This window comes from Pinus tabuliformis, chromosome J, assembly GCF_031772625.1.
Source record: "Pinus tabuliformis cultivar Carrire ecotype Pingquan chromosome J, CPIR1, whole genome shotgun sequence".
Taxonomy (NCBI): domain Eukaryota; kingdom Viridiplantae; phylum Streptophyta; class Pinopsida; order Pinales; family Pinaceae; genus Pinus; species Pinus tabuliformis.
In genome coordinates this window covers 670,170,479-670,190,752 of record NC_142295.1, presented here as the reverse complement: position 1 = coordinate 670,190,752, position 20,274 = coordinate 670,170,479, and the positions used below count along the sequence as shown (strand labels likewise).

The 20,274-nt window shown below is 39.3% G+C and overlaps 1 long non-coding RNA gene across 1 annotated transcript; it reads right to left on the bottom strand.

The window, feature by feature from the left end:
• Positions 1 to 17,241: 17,241 nt before the first annotated feature.
• Positions 17,242 to 18,922, bottom strand: LOC149228650 (uncharacterized). Its single transcript, XR_016247226.1, has 4 exons — positions 18,303 to 18,922; positions 17,943 to 18,189; positions 17,404 to 17,470; positions 17,242 to 17,318 (listed from the first exon to the last, which is right to left on the bottom strand). It is a non-coding gene; the product is annotated as an uncharacterized LOC149228650 (long non-coding RNA).
• Positions 18,923 to 20,274: the final 1,352 nt, after the last annotated feature.

The following is a 20,274-nucleotide window of genomic DNA, read 5'->3' as shown; positions in this document are numbered from 1 at the left end:
ACCATATATTCACATAGAGATTAGAGTAGTTTATGGTGTTGCTCATATATGCTAATTTAGCATCTTGTGCCCATCATTGTAAATTGAATATAGTAGTCATCAAATAATTGTGTTTCGTTAATGAACCTATATTAGAGTCGTTATAATTGTATTGATGTGAGGGTTGAAGGAGCTAGGGTTTGTGACAACAAAAATCTAGAGAAGGCATGATCTACTAGGGTTTGATATCTTTGGGTGACAAGGAACTAGGATATGTGGCGAAGAGACCCCATCGAAGACTTCGATCAGTATGCTTGGAGAGCTTGTATCATGTAAGCTTACAGAGTCTCCTAGAGGAATTGGATGATATAAGTGAGAAATTAATGGTGGGCTTGGTGGTATTCATGCTAGTTTGTTGTGCACCCTTTTAAGTGGCTACAAGTGACTTAGTGTGATGCCTTGCTAGACCATATTTGCTAGTTATAGTTTGTTGTTCATGTCGGATACCCTAGCTAGTGTTTGGAAGCATTCCAAGTGCCCTAGTATTTGTCCAGTTTAATGGACATGTGCAAACTGTTGATAAGCTAGTTGGTATGAACTTGTAACTTCATTTGTTGTAAAAAGGAGTACCTTGATGTCCAAACATTTTATACTTGTAGATTTGACTTTTAGAGTATATTCCCATGGAAATTAAGAAGTTTCTAATATTGGGTACAAATGCTAATTTAATATAATAGTGAGTAGAATTTGTTGAGTAAGATTATTGGGCGATTGGATGCTTGACTTAGACAACAAGGATCCTTGCTATGAGCAGTGCTTGACATTTGGAAACCATGCTTGGAGAGTGCAACACTAGAGGATTGATCTCTTGACATGTGTACACCTTGGAGAATGAGAGCCTCACTCTTTATCTTGTATATTGCAATGGCCCTTGGATGTCGTTCATTAGACACCCTTAGTTTAAGGCTATGGGCCACATTAGTGTTAATAAGTGCCCACTAACAATAATGTGGTCCATAGCCTTAAACTAAGGGTGTCTAATGATTGACATCCAAGGGTCATTGCTTCCCTACGTCAACTTTAGCTGACATTTCTCCAAAAGGTAATAAGGTGGCAACAATTAGCATATCTCCATTAGGATCATATGTTAGGCAGAGCAACCAACTCAACAACATCCACCTTAAGAATTCCTTGGCAACAAAAATAGGGAATCTCCAACACATCCATAACATTCCCTTTTAAAAGTATCGTGAGGAATCAAATATGGAATTTTGGCCTAAAGGATATTTGACAAAGTAAATATTATATCCCATTGGAGCATATGCGTTGAGTAAGAGCATTCGTGCACTATATGTTCAACTTGGACAACAAGAATCCTCATCATGTGAATTGTCTAACAGTTCAAGCCCATTAACGTAAAGAGCATCACTGGAGGATTTATCTCTTTACATGTGTACAACTTGGAAAGTGAACGCTTGAATTGGATACCTTATCTTATAGATTAGGCACATGATACAAGAAATTAACCAAAATTAAGAAAATTTGGCAAACATTTCGATTGTTTTACTCCTCTAAGCAAATCTACTTGTAACGAAATTCTGTAACTATATTTAGACATACGGGCCTCCATTGTGCAGCTCTGCTTCATTAAAAGATACGGACCTCCCCTAGACACGAACTAGCTTGCATGACTTCCCCTAAACACCTAGCATGCATGTTAGTCCCCACTTAGGCCCTGGATTATTCACGTGGGTCCTTGGATCACTATGCTTGACGAGCTTGTATAATGTAAGCTTAGAGGACTTGGATGATATAGTGAGAAATTAATGGTGGACTTGGTGGTATTCATGCTAGTTTGGTGTGCACCCTTTGAAGTGGCTACAAGTGGGTTAATGTGATGCCTCGCTAGACCACGTTTTCTAGTTATGGTTTGTTGTTGATGGTGGATACCCTAGCTAGGGTTTGGAAGCATTCCGAGTGTCCACATTGTTCTTTTTCTCTCAACAATGGGTCATCCCCGAGCTAGGGCTTCGACACCATTGGGTAATAGCTCAGCCAAATCCACTTACACATCTAGTACCATTAACAGACTAAGGTGCCAAACCATAGGAACCTCCAACCTATAGGCTCACGCCCCCAATCAACCGGCACCCAAGAATGCACACCCTTCTATGCACTTGTGATCCCTCAACCTATGCCACTACCTGCAGGGCATCTTACTCAACCGGAAAGAGATGTTCTCAGACTCTTGTGGCTCCAAGAGTTCTTGCTGCTCTTCGAGCTTGCCAAGTATGCTCCAAGTCCTTATATCAAACCCTTGAATCCTCCAACCTCCTGGTTCACATTCCCCCATCAACTTGCACATAGGCAGTGTACACCCTTTTCTGAACCTAAGGTTCGTCAAGATATGTATGTGGGGAATCAAGGGTGGACTTGTAGGTTTTCATGCTAGTTTGTTTTTCACTGTTTGAAGTGGCTACAAGTATCTTAGTGTGATGCCTTGCTAGGCCATCTTCACTAGTTATGGTTTGTTGTTGATGGTGGATGCCCTAGCTAGTGTTTGGAAACAATGGAAGTGTCCTATCTTATGAAAAGCATGAATGACATGTACCAACTTGTCATAGGCTAATTGGTATGTACTTCTAACTTTATTGTTTGTATAAATGAAGTACATTGCTATCCACAATTTATGTAGTTGAAGATCTAATTTTTACCATATATTCACATAGAGATTAGAGTAGTTTATGGTGTTGCTCATATATGCTAATTTAGCATCTTGTGCCGATCATTGTAAATTGAATAGAGCAGTCATCAAATAATTGTGTTTCGTTAATGAACCTATATTAGAGTCGTTATAATTGTATTGATGCAAGGGTTGAAGGAGCTACGGTTTGTGACAACCAAAATCTAGAGAAGACATGATCTACTAGGGTTTGATATCTTTGGGTGACAAGGAACTAGGATATGTGGCGAAGAGACCCCATCGAAGACTTGGATCAGTATGCTTGGAGAGCTTGTTTCATGTAAGCTTAGAGAATCTCCTAGAGGAATTGGAGGATATAAGTGAGAAATTAATGCTGGGAGTGGTGGTATTCATGCTAGTTTTTTGTGCACCCTTTGAGGTGGCTACAAGTGGCTTAGTGAGATGCCTTCCTAGACCATGTTTGCTAGTTATTGTTTGTTGTTGATGGTGGATACCCTATCTAGGGTTTGGAAGCATTCCAAGTGTCCTAATATTTTTCAAGCTTAATGGGAATGTTGTGCCAACTTTTGATAAGCTAGTTGGCATTTACTTGTAAGTTCATTTGTTGTATAACGAAGTACCCTGATGTCCACACATTTTACACTTCTAGATCTAACTTTTAGAGTATATTCCCATGGAAATGAAGTAGTTTCTAATGTTGCGTACAAATGCTAATTTAATATAATAGTGAGTATAATTTTTTGAGAAAGATGATTGGACGATTGAATGCTTGAACTAGACAAGAAGGATCATGGCTATGAGAAGTGCTCGACATTTGGAACCCATGCTTGGAGAGTGCAACACTTGAGGATTGATCTCTTGACAAGTGTACACCTTGGAGAGTGAGTGCCTGACTCTTTATCTTGTATATTGCAATGGCCCTTGGATGTCATTCATTAGACACCCTTAGTTTAAGGCTATGGGCCACATTAGTGTTAGTGGGCGCCCACTAACAATAATGTGACCCATAGCCTTAAACTAAGGGTGTCTAATGAATGACATCCAAGGGTCATTGCATCCCTACATCAAGCTTAGCCAACATTTCTCCAAAAGGTAATAAGGTGGCAGCAATTAGCATATCTCCATTAGGATCATATGTTAAGCAGAGCAGCCAACTCAACAACATCCACCTTAAGAATTCTTTGGCAACAAAAATAAGAAATCGCCAACTCATCCATAACATTCCCTTTTAAAATTATCGTGAGGAATCAAATATGGAATTTTGGCCTAAAGGATATTTGACCAAGTAAATATTATATCGCACTGGAGCATATGTGTTGAGTAAGAGTATCCGTGCACTATATGTTCAGCTTGGACAACAAGAATCCTCATCATGTGAATTCTCTAACACTTCAAGCCCATTAATGTAGAGAGCATCACTGGAGGATTTATCTATTTACATGTGTACAACTTGGAGAGTGAACGCTTGAATTGAATACCTTATCTTGTAGATTAGGCACATGATTCAAGAAATTAACCAAAATTCAGAAAATTTGGCAAACATTTCGATTGTTTTACTCCTCTAATCAAATCTACTTGTAACGAAGTTTTGTAACAGTATTTAGACATACAGGCCTCCCCTGTGCAACTCTGCTTCATTAAAAGATAACTTCTTGTATAAATTCAATTTTCGTAGTTCACATTGGACACGAACTAGCTTGCATGACTACCCCTAAACACCTAGCATGCATGTTAGTCCCCACTTAGGCCCTGGATTATTCACGTGGGTCCTTGGATCACTATGCTTGAAGAGCTTGTATAACGTAAGCTTAGAGAATCTCCCAGAGGACTTGGATGATATAAGTGAGAAATTAATGATGGACTTGGTGGTATTCATGCTAGTTTGGTGTGCACCCTTTGAAGTGGTAACAAGTGGGATAGTGTGATTCCTCGCTAGACCATGTTTTCTAGTTATGGTTTGTTGTTGATGGTGGATACCCTAGCTAGGGTTTGGAAGCACTCCAAGTGTCCACATTGTTCTTTTTCTTTCAATAATGGGTCATCCCCGAGTTGGGGCTTCGACACCATTGGGTAATAGCTAAGCCAAATCCACATACACGTCTGGTACCATTAACAGACTAAGGTGCCAAACCATAGGAACCTCCAACCTATAGTCTCTCGCCCCCAATCAACATGCACCCAAGAATGCACACCCTTCTCTGCACTTGTGATGCCTCAACCTATGCCACTACCTCTAGGGCATCTTACTCAACCGGAAAGAGACGTTCTCAGACCCTTGTGGCTCCAAGAGTTCTTGTTGCTCTTCGAGCTTGCCAAGTATGCTCCAGGTCCTTATATCAAACCCTTGAATCCTCCAACCTCTTGGTTCACAACCCCATCAACCTGCACATAGGCAGTGTACACCCTTTTCTGCACCTAAGGTTCGTCGGGCTATGTATGTGGGGAATCAAGGGTGGACTTGTAGGTATTCATGCTAGTTTTTTGTTCACTCTTTGAAGTGGCTACAAGTATCTTAGTGTGATGCCTTACTAGGCCATCTTCACTAGTTATGGTTTCTTGTTGATGGTGGATGCCCTAGCTAGTGTTTGGAAACATTTGAAGTGTCCTATCCTATGACAAGCATGAACGACATGTACCAAGTGTCATAAGCTAATTGGTATGTGCTTCTAACTTTATTGTTTGTATAAATGAAGTACATTGCTATCCACAATTTCTGTAGTTGAGGATCTAATTTTTACCATATATTCACAAAGAGATTAGAGTAGTTTATGGTGTTGCTCATATATGCTAATTTAGCATCTTGTGCCCATCATTGTAAATTGAATACAGTAGTCATCAAATAATTGTGTTTTGTTAATGAACCTATATTAATGTCGTTATAATTGTATTGATGTGAGGGTTGAAGGAGCTAGGGTTTGTGACAACCAAAATCTAGAGAAGACATGATCTACTAGGGTTTGAGGTGACAAGGAACCAGGATATGTGGCGAAGAGACCCCATTGAAGACTTGGATCAGTATGCTTGAAGAGATTGTATCATGTAAGCTTAGAGAGTCTCCTAGAGGAATTGGATGATATAAGTGAGAAATGAATGGTGGGCTTGGTTGTATTCATGCAAGTTTGTTGTGCAACCTTTGAAGTTGCTACAAGTGGCTTAGTGTGATGCCTTGCTAGACCATATTTGCTAGTTATAGTTTGTTGTTCATGTTGGATACCCTAGCTAGGGTTTGGAAGCATTCCAAGTGTCCTAGTATTTGTCAAGCTTAATGGACATGTGCCAACTTTTGATAAGCTACTTCGTATGTACTTGTAACTTCATTTGTTGTATAACGAAGTACCCTGATGTCCACACATTTTATACTTGTAGATGTTACTTTTAGGGTATATTCCCATGGAAATGAAGTAGTTTCTAATGTTGGGTACAAATTCTAATTTAATATAATAGTGATTAGAATTTGTTGAGTAAGATTATTGGATGATTGGATGCTTGAATTAGACAACAAGGATCCTTGCTATGAGAAGTGCTTGACATTTGGAACCCATGCTTGGAAAGTGCAACACTTGAGGATTGATCTCTTGACATGTGTACACCTTGGAGAGTGGACGCTTGACTCTTTATCTTGTATATTGCAATGGCCCTTGGATGTCATTCATTAGACACCCTTAGTTTAAGGCTAAGGGCCACATTAGTGTTAGTGGGCACCCACTAACAATAATGTGGTCCATAGCCTAAAACTAAGGGTGTCTAATGAATGAAATCCAAGGGTCATTGCATCCCTAGGTCAAGCTTAGCCAACATTTCTCCAAAAGGTAATAAGGTGGCAACAATTAGCATATCTCCATTATGATCATATGTTAGGTAGAGCAGCCAACTCAACAACATCCACCTTAAGAATTCCTTGTAACCAAAAATAAGAAATCGCCAACACATCCATAACATTCCCCTTTAAAATTATCGTGGGGAATCAAATATGGAATTTTGGCCTAAAGGATATTTGACTAAGTAAATATTATATCCCATTAGAGCATATGCTTTGAGTAAGAGCATTCGTGCACTATATGTTCAGCTTGGACAACAAGAATCCTCATCATGTGAATTGTCTAACACTTCAAGCCCATTAATGTAGAGAGCATCACTGGAGGATTTATCTCTTTAAATGTGTACAACTTGGAAAGTGAACGCTTGAATTGGATACCTTATCTTGTAGATTAGGCACATGATTCAACAAATTAACGAAAATTCAGAAAATTTGGCAAACATTTGGATTGTTTTACTCCTCTAATCAAATCTACTTGTAACGAAGTTTTGTAACTGTATTTAGACATACGGGCCTCCCCTGTGCAGCTCTGCTTCATTAAAAGATAACTTCTTGTATAAATTCAAGTTTTGTAGTTCACATTGGACACGAACTAGCTTGTATGACTTCCCCTAAACACCTAGCATGCATGTTAGTCCCCACTTAGGCCCTGGATTATTCACGTGGGTCCTTCCACATGGCAATGATTGAGTGGACACAACAACATGCAAGGTATACTTTCCACTTTCCACTACCACCATGACTTTCCCCCTTCCAAATCCAAGAGTTGATCTTGAGGTAGATCGACAACCTAGATTCACATTGGACTAAAACATGCACATGTGTTTATGACAACCTACCCCCCGACGAATCTAATGGCCAGGACTTGTCTAATTTTACGACCTAGATTTATAGTGTTGTAATATGGACGTAAGTTTACACGGTTCCATCTACCCAACAAATCTAACAGTTTCATTTTTCACTAATCTAACATCCCATATCTTGCATCGTGTTGAAACATGCGCAAGGGTTTACGATGAGGTTCGCGCATGATAGATCTAACGATTGTGCTCTCCCTTCATTAATGTCTTATAATCCACATCGTGCTCCAACTTGTACAGGGAATAAAATAGACTTTCACCCCCGATAAATCTGAAAGCTCCAATCAAGCGAGATCGATGGCCCACATCACACATCCGACTCCAACTTGCACAGGGTGTAAAATAGACTTGCATCCATGATAAATCCAATGGCTACAATCAAGTGAGATCAACAACCCAGATCACCCATCAAAATCTACCTCACACGAAGTATAAAACAAACTTGGACCCCTAATAGATCCAATGGCTATGATCAAGCAATATCAACAACCTAGATCATTCATCGAACTCCAACTTGTGTTGGGGATAAAATAGACTTACACCCCCAATATATCCAAGGGATATAATCAAGTGAGATAATCGACCCACATTACACATTAGGCTCCAACTTGTCGGCTATTTATCGATGAAAAGGGTGTTTGATGGATCCAATGAATTCCATTAACTACGATCAAAGGTGAGGGCACACATCATGCGTTTATAGGCACGGTATTTTAGTGCATTTCATCCACCCGATGGTGCCCAGTCACACCATGTCCTGCCACCTAGCCTCCTCACTTTCCAATTCAGTTGCCACCAAGAACTATAACATGGCACTGCCACCTCATCGTTGATCTCATCATATATTTATTTTTTAATTTTCTATCAATAATACTCTTTTTTTCTTTTTGTGTGAATTTTAGTGTTTCCGTTACTAAAATTTCCCTGTCGCTCCACAAATTCTGAGCTCACAATCACAATTTGACCCTTCACATTTGTCATTCTCTTTGATCTCATCTCAAATTGATTATTTCATGCACCTCAACTTCCTGCGAGTTATGTCAAATAATTCATCAACAACCTGTTACTTTTCCTTAAATGATTTTTCACCCCCAAATGACCCAAGTTTTGGAAACTGTAGCTCTAATACCACCTTTAATGTTCGTAGGCCCACTGTAGTCTTTACCTGTAACACTCCCAACCCACTGCTAGGTCATTTCAGTTGTCATCATTTTATTTTGTCAATGATCCTAAATGAGAGTCTTTGAAATTGTTCGATGCAAGGTCGGAAGGGGCTAGGGTTGGTGACAGTAGAAACCTATAGAAGCCATGATGTGACAAGCTTTGATGGACCTAGGATGTAGGGTACTATCCTTGGAGAGCTTGTGCAATGTAATCTAGGAGAATCTCATAGAGAACATTTATAGTGCAATTGTGAAATCAATAGTGAACTTGTTGATGCTCATGTTAGTTTTCTTCTCAAACTTTGAAGAAGCTAGGAGCTTTTCTATGCCATGCTTACTCGTTATGGTTTTTTGTTGATGGTGGAATGCCTAGCAAGGGGTTCGAAAACATTCTGAGTGTCCTAGCCTTTCACAAGATGGAGCAACATGTTATACCAACTTGTGATAAGATGATTGGTATGTATTTGTAACTTCATTTGTTCTATAAATGAAGTACATGTCTTTCTATAATTTTCGTACTTGCAGATATGATTTTAGTGTACATTTCAATTGAAATTGAGTTGCTTCTAGTGATGACTATACATGCTACATTAACAACTTGTGTGCATCACTGTAACTTGAACAATAGTAATTTAATCATTGTGTTTTGTTAATGAGCCTATATTAGAGTCTTTATAATCATGTCGATGCAAGGGTGGAAGGTGATAGGGTTTGTGACAGGAGAAGACTAAAGAAGACATACTGTGTTAGGGCTTGATGTCCATGGGTGAGGAGGATCTAGGATTTGTCGCAAAGAATCCCTATCAAATGCTTGGAGCACTAAGCTTGGACTCTCAGGGCCTTGTTTAATTTAAGCTTAGAGAACCTCTTAGACGACTTGTATGATGTATGTGGGAAATCAAGGGTGGACTTGTAGGCATTCATGCTAGTTTGTTGTTCACCCTTTAAAGTGGCTACAGGCAACTTGGTGTGATGCCTTGCTAGGCCATCTTTGATAGTTATGGTTCATTGTTAATGGTCGATGCCATAGCTAGTGTTTGGAAACATTTGAAGTGCCCTACCCTATGACAAGTTTGAATGACATGTACCAACTTGTCATAGGTTGATTGGCATGTACTTGTAACTTTATTTGTTGTATAAATGAATTTCAGTGCTATCCACAATTTGTTTAGATGTAAATCTGATTTTTATCATATATTTCCATGGAAATTTGAGTAGTTTCTAGTGGCTTTTATATATGCTAATTTAGCATCTTTTGCGCATCGCTGTAAATTAAGTAGAGTAGTCATCAAATAATTGTATTTTGTTAATGAGCCTATATCAATGTCTTTATAATTGTATTGATTCAAGGTTTGAAGGAGCTAGGATTTGTGACAATCAAGATCTAGAGAAAGCGTTATCTACTAGGGTTTCATATCTTTGGGTGACAACGGACTAGGATTTGTGGCAAAGAGACCCCATCAAACACTTCGATAACTATGCTTGGAGAGCTTATATGACTTAATCTTAGAGAATCTCCTAGAAGATTTGCAAGATACAAGTGGGAAATCACGGGTGGACTTGATGGTACTCATGCTAGTTTGGTGTGCACCCTTTCAAGAGGCTACAAGTAGCTTGGTGTGATGCCTTGCCAGGCCAAGTTTGCTAGTTATGGTTTGTTGTTGATAGTGGATACCCTATCTAGGGTTTGGAAGTATTCTAAATGTCCTAGTCTGTGTAAAGATTGATGGACAAGTGCCAAATTTTGATAAACTGGTTGGTATGTACTTGTAACTTCATTTGTTGTATAATGAAGTACCTTGTTGTCCACACATTGTATACTTGTAGATATAATTTTTAAGGTATATTCCCATGGAAATTAAGTAGTTTCAGATGTTGGGTATGCATGCTAATATAATATAATAGTGAGTAGAATTTTTTGAGTAAGATCATTGGAGGAATGGATGCTTGACTTAGATAACAAGGATCCTTTTGATGAGAATTGATTGACACTTGGAACTCATGGTTGGAGAGTGAAACACGTGAAGGTTGATCTCTTGACATGTGGAGAGTGAGTGCTTGACTTAAGAGTCTTTATTTTGTATGTTGCAATAGCCCTTGTATGTCATTCATTAGACACCCTTAGTTTAAGGCTATGGACCACATTAGTTTTAGTGGGCGCCCACTAACACTAATGTGGTCCATAGCCTTAAACTAAGGGTGTCCAATGAATGGCATCCAAGGGCCATTGCAGCGCTACGCCAAGCTTAGCCAACATTTCTCTAAAAGTTAATAAGGTGGCAACAATTAGCATATCTCCATTAGGATCATATGTTAGGCTGAGCCAACAACTCAATAACATCCACCTTACGATTTCCTTGGCAACAAAAAATAACAAATCGCCACCAATACATCAACAACATTCTCTTTTAAGATTAACTTGGGGAACCAAATATGGAATTTTGTCATAAAAGATATTTGACCAAGTAAATATTATATCCCATTGGAGCATATACATTGAGTAAGAGCATTTGTGCACTATAAGTTCATCTCAGACAACAAGAATCCTCATCATGTGGAGTGTCTAACACTTCAAGCCCATGAATGTAGAGCACATCACTAGAGGATTTATCTCTTAACATGTGTACAACTTGGAAAGTGGGCGCTTAAATTGGATACCTTATCTGTAGATTAGGCAGATGACTGAAGAAATTAACAAAATTTAGGAAAAATTGGCAAACATTTTGATTGTTTTACTCTCGTGCACCAATGAAATCTACTTGTAACAACATTTTGTAACTATCTTCAAACATACAAACCTTCCCTGTGCACCTCTGCTTCATTCAAAGGTAACTTCTTGTACTAATTCAATTTTCTTAGTTCACATTGGACACGAGTTGGCTTGCATGACTTCCCCTAAACACTTGGCATGCATCCAGTCTTTCTACTCTATCTGTCAGTCCCTACATAGGCCCCATTGTTGACGTGGGTCATTCCATGTAGCGATGATTGAGTGGACACAACAACACGCAGGGTCCAATTTCCAATTTTCACTACCACTGTGACTTTTCCCCCTTCCAAATCCAAGGGTTGATCTTGAGGTAGATCAACGACCTAGATTCCCATCGGACTAAAACATGCATGGGCATTTATGACAACTTACCCCCCCCCCCCGATGAATCTAATAGCCAGGATTTCTTTGATTTCACAACCTAGATTTATATCGTGCTAGAACATGGATGCAAGTTTGTGGGGTCCCATCTGCCCGACAGATCTCGCGGTTGTAATTTTTACTGATCCAAGGCCCACATCTTGCATCGCTCTGAAAGATGTGCGAAGGTTTACGACAAGTTTTGTGCATGATAGATCTAATGGTTGTGCTCTCCCTTCATCAACGACCCATAATCCACATCGTTCTCCAACTTGCACAGGGAATAAAATAGACTTGCACCCCCAATAGATCTAATGGCTACGATCAAGCAAGATTAATGGCCCACATCACACCTGCAACTCCAACTTGCACAAGGGATAAAATAGAATTGCACCCCCAATAGATCTAATGGCTACAATCAAGCGAGATCAATGACCCAGATCGATCGTTAGAATCTAACTTGCACAAGGGATAAAACATACTTGCACCCCAATAGATCCAATGGCTATGATCAAGCAAGATCAACAACCAAGATCACCCATCTAGATCAATTTGCACATGAGCTAAAATAGACTTACACCCCCAATAGATCCAACAACTATAATCAAGTGAGATCAATGACACACGTTGGGCTTCAACTTACGGATCACATTATCGATGCCATGCTTGCTTGTAATATTCCTAATTAGCCATGGCTAATTGGAATATTCAATTTTGCTCAATTTTTGCCTTCTATAGTTATTTATAAATAAAAAAGTGAGAAAGGGGGACATAAATCACTTCTAGAATAAAAGTCACTTCCGAGTAGCACAACGTTGTGACTTAAAGGGGAGCCAAGTGGGCCAAAGGGGGACGCAGAGATGGAGCCCATGCAGACACTTGGAGGGACTGCGCAGAAGGAAATAAACACGTGGCAAGAGGGGAATCACGTTGGAGGAGGTGAGCCTTGGGATTGAGAGAGGCAAAGGCTATAAAGGAGAGAGAGGCCCCCTCATTTTGATCATTCAGTTATGATCATTTGAGCTAGTCACTTCGACTTGGAGCACGCTGGCTGTTTAGCCTGTCTGCAGCACTGTTTAGTGCACTAAGTGTCTCCATTCAGAGATCTCACCCTTAGCCCCGGGGGACTTCGAGTGCCTACTCGGGCAAGGTAGTTTCAGCAGTCTTTTTGCAGTAGTTTTGATCTTTGGTATTGAGGTGGAGCTGAGCATTGGAGGTCTGCGCAGTCTTGAGAGAGAGGGACGCAGTTCTTCTGGGGGCAGTTCCGGATTAGGGGTTTGTGGAGGAGTTGAGCTGGGAGATTGAGCAAGAGATCGGCTCTTGCATATTGGAGGAGTTTGGCAGAGTTTCAGGTAGTATTTTGGAGGATTCTACTCAGTGGTAGCGCAGAGCCTTGAGGGATTGCGTGATTCCCCAAGGGGGCGATTTTCGGGGGTCGGTCATTTCAGAAAAGCTTTCTGGGTTTTTCTGGGTTTTCGGAGTAGAGGCTGATTCCAGAGTTTCAGCATTTTCTTAGGAGGGGAACAACCCCAAATATTCATTTGAGTTTGGCAGAGTTTCAGGCAGTATTTTGGAGGATTCTACTCAGTGGCAGCGCAGAGCCTTGAGGGATTGCGTGATTCCCCAAGGGGGCGATTTTCGGGGGTCGGTCATTTCAGAAAAGCTTTCTGGGTTTTTCTGGGTTTCCCGAGTAGAGGCTGATTCCAAAGTTTCAGCATTTTCTGAGGAGGGGAACAACCCCAAATCTTCATTTGATTTCCAATAGTAGCAGCAGCACGGCAATTCCCCAGCAGCATCCACGCAGTTCAAAGAGAGGCCATTCCTTTGCTATTCTGAGTGTATTTCTTCACTTTCCTGGTGCAAGTCGAGGTGCCATCTTTCTTATCACCTCTTATACTCATTTCATTACTCAGTATAATAAAATGGCTTAGCATTTCTCTCTGCATTTCTCGAGTCTCTGCTTATATTTTATGTTTACATTATTACATGTTGCACCACTGTTATTTTTATCATTTTGAGCTTCCCGGTTATTATATCATTTGTGCGTATTTGGTTGGAGTTTACTGGGGTTTTGGGGAATATCTCTGAAATGGGATATTACATTGCTAGTTATGGTTTTTTTGTTGATGGTGGAATGCCTAGCTAGGGTTTGGAGACAAATTGGAGTGTCCTAGCCTTTGACAAGATTATGATTGGTATGTACTTGTAACTTCATTTGTTCTATAAATGAAGTACATTGCTATCCACAATTTGTGTGCTTGTAAATCTGATTTTAGTGTATGTTTCCCATTGAAATTGAGTAGTTTCTAGTGATGATTATATATGTTAATTTAACAACTTTTGTGCATCATCATAAATTGAGGAGTAGTATTCTAATCAATACGTTTTGTCAGTGATCCTATATTAAAGTATTTATAATTTTGTCAATGCAAGGGTTGAAGGTGCTAGGGTTTGTGATAGGGAAAAACTAGAGAAGGCATGTTGTGCTAGGGTTTGATGTCCTTGGGTGAGAAGGATCTAGGATTTGTCGCAAAGAATCCCTATCAAATACTTGTAGCACTATGCTTGGAGGCCTTGTTTAATGTAAACTTAGAGAATCTCCTAAACGACTTGTATGACGTATGTGGGAAATTAACGGTGGACTTGTAGTCATTCATGATAGTTTGTTGTTCATCCTTTGAAGTGGCTACAAGTAGCTTGGTGTGATGCCTTGCTAGGCCATCTTTGATAGTTGTGGTTTGTTGTTCATGGTGGATGCCATAGCTAGTGTTTGGAAACATTTGAAGTGTCCTACCCTATTTTAAGTTTTTGGAACATAACTCTCAATAACTATATACATAACATTTTACAACCATATAAATGGATTTTTTTAAATGTATGTCATATTATTATCATATATAATGTAGTGCTCGTAACCCAAGATTTAGAAATTTTTTTAATTTAAAATTTGCATTAAAAAGAGGAAGAAATGTAAAGGTCAAGTTGTCATTGGTATCCTTAGATTGCTAGTAGAGAAGCCAAACTAATGGATCATACTTTGAACACTAATTTGTCATAGCTTCCTATAAATGAGTTTCCTTTGCTTCAAAAGTCTAGTGCCAAGGAATAGGCATGGAACCATATGTGCTCCAGAACTGAGGTTATCAGAAGTAAAGAAGATCTCAAGTTGATCATGCCACACTTATCTAGAGGATAAAATGGAAAAGGAAAGAGCAATAGAAGACCCCACTAGTCTTGGACATGTCTATTCATACTTAGGACATGGTTTGCAACCCTCTTGGAGATGATTACAAATGCTTTGATGAGTCTCCTAGGATAACCAAGCTAGAGAAGTTTCCCACTTTAGACCTTATGTGGGATGAACAATATGATGACGCCAAACCATCCCTATAGTGTATCTCATCCTCATGATCATTTTCAAGGCATGGAAATGTTAATAATCATCACAAATTCTTGCCAAAAAAGTTAATTTCATCCATGCCATGAAACTGTTGAGAGACAATGAAAACATGCATCCATCCCTCATTAATTTAATTATAGAAATTGATATGTCCCAAAAAAAGTTTCACTCAAAAGAAACCCCACTATGTTCTAAATACAATCTATGTTTACCTAAATGTGATTAAGTTCATTAGGGTTTAATGTTAGATAGTTCTCCTCATACAAATGAATCATGCTTATCAGTATTGTCTATACTTAAATAACTTCTTATTTAAGTTTAATATAAAATGGTTCTACTTATATAAATAAATTATATATTTATTTTATAAATATAAATACTTGGTAATTGATACATGACACATTTATTTAACATATTTTAGACCAAAGAAAGTCACTCATTTCCTTTGCTAAAAAAAAATCCTCGGAAAATGTGACTAAATGGATAAGCTCAGGCGTTTATATCTATCTTAGCTGGAATCATGAAACCTAAACCTTATATATAGATGGAAGCCTACACCTTCCAACTCTATTATATATACACTAAAAGGGGGTTGGACGAATCAAAGCGTAACGTAAATATATGGATCAAATCTTCGCTCCACCTCACCGACTGTGATGGTTCCTCTCATTAAATGAATTACAGATTAATTTATTCTATTGGTATAAACACAAGATACTTTTTATTTAACAGATGTGCAAGTCAAGGAACATCATGCATTGGGACCTCCATAATATAGAAACCTCCCACGGTTCATCCATTCCAAGGATTGTATAGTTGGTAACCTTTTCTTTATGGGAGGAGCTTCTCCATGATTCCAGCCACGCTGTCGGAGCCGACCTCTGCAACGCACATACAAATTCATTTAAGGCTATCGATTAGGCACTTGAATCTCCACATGCTTCCTATTGGTGGTTCCCCATGTGGGCGTAGGTAGCCGAGGCTACCCAAAAAATAAAACCCATCACTCTGGCCACCCCTTCGCTATGACTAGCTCGCTCAGTGCTTCATCCCTCTCTATGCATCCCGCCCCTATGTCACGAAGGCAGGCAGATATTGCCCACCAAGTCTCATGCACATAGGAGAACTACCATGAAATAGGCAGGGAAAATTGCTAGCATGGCACTGATAGCCCCACTTCTTTCTTAGGTTCTGCTTGGGCCTTCTTTGTTTTAGAACCATGCAGGGCAGATTCCTAGCGTGCCACTTATAGCCCCACTTTTTTCCTTGGCTCTGCTTGAGCCTTCTTTCGTTTAGAACCAGGCATGGCAGATTGCTAGCCTATCACGGATAGTTTCGCTTTTTCCTTGGTTCTGCCTTCTTTCCTTTAGAACCAGGCCAAGCTAGGCTCACTTGGCCTGCCACTGATAGTCCCACTTTTAGAACCAACTATACTAGGATATCTAAACCAGGAGCAAAGTTTGGGAACAGGAGACCGAAAAAGACACTAGGATAAGGCTATCGTAATCGACAAACTCGACTAAAACAGCAGAGGTATTGCCTCATTATAGCAGGGAAAAAGTTGGCCTCAGAGTTTTCCCGAGGACCATTTTCCTTAATGATAGACTGTAGATTTTGGGGCTCGTAGACATATGATAAAGCACCCACTGACCTCCTACTCCTAGTACCTAGGCAGAGTGAAGGAGATTTTCTATTGGGATTAAGAATCTCCTCAATAGGATCTTAACCGCCCACCCCTTCTAAGGCCAAGACCAGTAAGGACGAACACGACCTTTTGGGTAACCCTTTTTCTTTGACGTCCCGTGCCTCGTTCTCTCGAATGCCTCGGCCCGTCAAATATTTCTCGAACAGCAACCATCATTTAATGCTTCTGAGCATATATTATGTTTCAATTTAACATATATAATAAAACTGATTCATCAACTTAGTAATCCAATTGTAATTATAGCGAATTTTGTAAATAGACTTCTAATTTTAAATACAGAAGTTAAATTGTAACAATTTTTTTCTTTAAATTTTTCAGATGAAGAGGAAGAAATGTAACTTTCCATAAATAACTATGATTTGTCTATTCATAAAATCAGTTGCATGAAGAACAAATTTCAATCAATTTCATGAAGAATAAATTTCAATTTCTTTATTGAAAATTTTGTGGTTCTTTTTGTTAAAATAGAAATGAGAATTTCGTACCTGTGATACCTTGAGGTGAGAAAGATTTTGGAATTCCTCTTATCTCTGTCCTATTTCGATCCAGATTTTCATGACCTGAAAATCATGAACCCTTAACATTTAGAATTAAGTAAAAATTTCTTTGAGATACTATCAATAAGCGCTGCATGATTTCTATTACCTTGACACTACATCGATCTAGTGCGCATTTCCAGCCGTAATGATCATCATGGAAAAAATACAGTACACTGCCAAAACACAAAACCTATAGTTCAACAAGCAAAACTAAGAGCCAGACGTTACAAATCAATTCCAGAAAAAAATATACATGGCATACATGCAGGCGCGTGAAACAGAAACATCTCATACAGGCACGTATTTGAAATATAAAGAAATTCCAAGTAGAAGAGAAAGATCAATCCAATACCGACAATTGAAATATAAAGAAATTCCAATGACAGTAGAATGATCAATCCAATAGCGGTCTGAATATTATGAGAAGAGGAACATACAGATTTTAAATCAACAGAGCTATGAGTTGGCCTGGCTGAATGAAGGACAGTTGGAGGAAGCGGGGCTGGGTGTTTTTCCAGAGAAATTTAAATGAAATGTAGCCACAGCCTTCTAGAATAGGTATTTTTTTAAAGAATTTTAAATCAACCGAGCTGTGAGTTGGCTTGGCTGAACATCATTAACATCATATGGGCGACGCAGATATACCTCTGGACATATCCACCAACTTGCTATGAATATCTCAGATTTAGCTTCTTCAATTGCCGAAGCAATAGCTTCAAATGCAGTTTTGCCATCAATAAAATCTTCATTAGGAAATGAATAGAGCCACCTGGAAACAAATAATACACTGCAGTTTTAAACAACCATCAAGCATCGATCACTTGTAGTAGGTCAAGTGCAGGGTGACACCAACACAAACCAGAAGAACAATTGGGATGAGCCAGTGCTCACTCTGTTAAATCAGGATATACAATTAGTTCTACTGAAATCTTCTTAACGACACTGACATCGAAAAACATTTTTTAATAAAAGCATACCTTAAATTTCAAAATAAAAGTGGCATACCTTCATCACAAAAAGGGAACATGCCTCCTTCCCATGCATTCTCATCGTGGTCCACTTTCTCCAGAGCCCCCTCCTTGCTCTGACGTTTAATGCTACAAGCATCTCCAGCAGCCTCAATCCCATCTTGCGGCAGAATTCCTTCAAGATGGCCACTCACTGCAAGATCCGCACAGCGTGTATGGTCTTCAACCAAGTGCTGGATATTGCCAGTACCAACTCTGCTCCATCCAGGAATATCCAATGGCGATGGTCCTGTGCTTAAATGCTTTTCTGCTTGACAAGTAGACTTCCCATTGAAATCCTGATTATTTACCTTTAATTTCTTTAAGGATGACTCTAGTGGTGCTACTGCTGCATTCTGAGATAATGTTGGCTTCAGGGTAGAGTTACCATAGGTGGCTGAAGAATCAAAATAAAACCCTGATGACAGCCATTTGCAACCATTGATGGTGTCCCAGAAAAATGACCAAGAGAACTGCAGCTACTACTGCTGCTTGAACGTTGTATTTGTACGCAATTCAGATTCATACCAATAACTCCATCTTGTGCGTATTCATCCTGCCTCTTGGACTTCTTTAAAATCCTGAACATGATCAAATACAGGCACAGGAATTCTTTCAATTTCAATTTCCCATGTATCAATTTCTCCAGATGATGTATCTTTATTTGAATGTTCCGTGTTCATAACATCAGACATCATAACTTGGAAATACATCTCGGATTTTGCCCATAATCCATCTTGTGCGTATTCATCCTGCCTCTTGGACTTCTTTAAAATCCTGAACATGATCAAATACAGGCACAGGAATTCTTTCAATTTCAATTTCCCCAAATGATGTATCAATTTCTCCAGATGATGTATCTTTATTTGAATGTTCCGTGTTCATAACATCAGGCATCATAACTTGGAAATACATCTCGGATTTTGCCCATAATCCATCTTGTGCGTATTCATCCTGCCTCTTGGACTTCTTTAAAATCCTGAACATGATCAAATACAGGCACAAGAATTCTTTCAATTTCAATTTCCCCAAATGATGTATCAATTTCTCCAGATGATGTATCTTTATTTGAATGTTCCGTGTTCATAACATCAGGCGTCATAACTTGGAAATACATCTCGGATTTTGCCCATAATCCATCTTGTGCGTATTCATCCTGCCTCTTGGACTTCTTTAAAATCCTGAACATGATCAAATACAGGCACAGGAATTCTTTCAATTTCAATTTCCCCAAATGATGTATCAATTTCTCCAGATGATGTATCTTTATTTGAATGTTCCGTGTTCATAACATCAGGCATCATAACTTGGAAATACATCTCGGATTTTGCCCATAATCCATCTTGTGCATATTCATCCTGCCTCTTGGACTTCTTTAAAATCCTGAACATGATCAAATACAGGCACAGGAATTCTTTCAATTTCAATTTCCCCAAATGATGTATCAATTTCTCCAGATGATGTATCTTTATTTGAATGTTCCGTGTTCATAACATCAGGCATCATAACTTGGAAATACATCTCGGATTTTGCCCATATTGGGGTCCTTGCACGATACATCTGCACTTCAGCATTTGAAAGATACCAGCGGCGCTTCTCTTCAGAGAGCTCGAAAATCCGCTCGCACATTATTTTAAAAGGTCTTCAACTTTTCCTTCTACCAAATGTCATTACGTAGCTGCCTTCCACCCGGCCGGAGATTTTGGCTTATTCATGGCTACCCCACACCATGGGAGCTATGGAGACTTTGGCTTATTCATGGTTGGATAGTTCAAATACGAGATAGAAATGAAGTTCAACCTGCCCACCACGTAGGAGGTCCTGTTATAGTTTTAGAGCAATCATAGTATCGTAAAGAGCTTATGGCATTGTGAGCATAGTAAAAAATCCGCTGGCCTTAGTGACGGTTAGAGGAAGCGGGGTTGGAGGAGGCGGTGCTGGGTGCTTTGTTTTCAAAATTTAAATGTAGC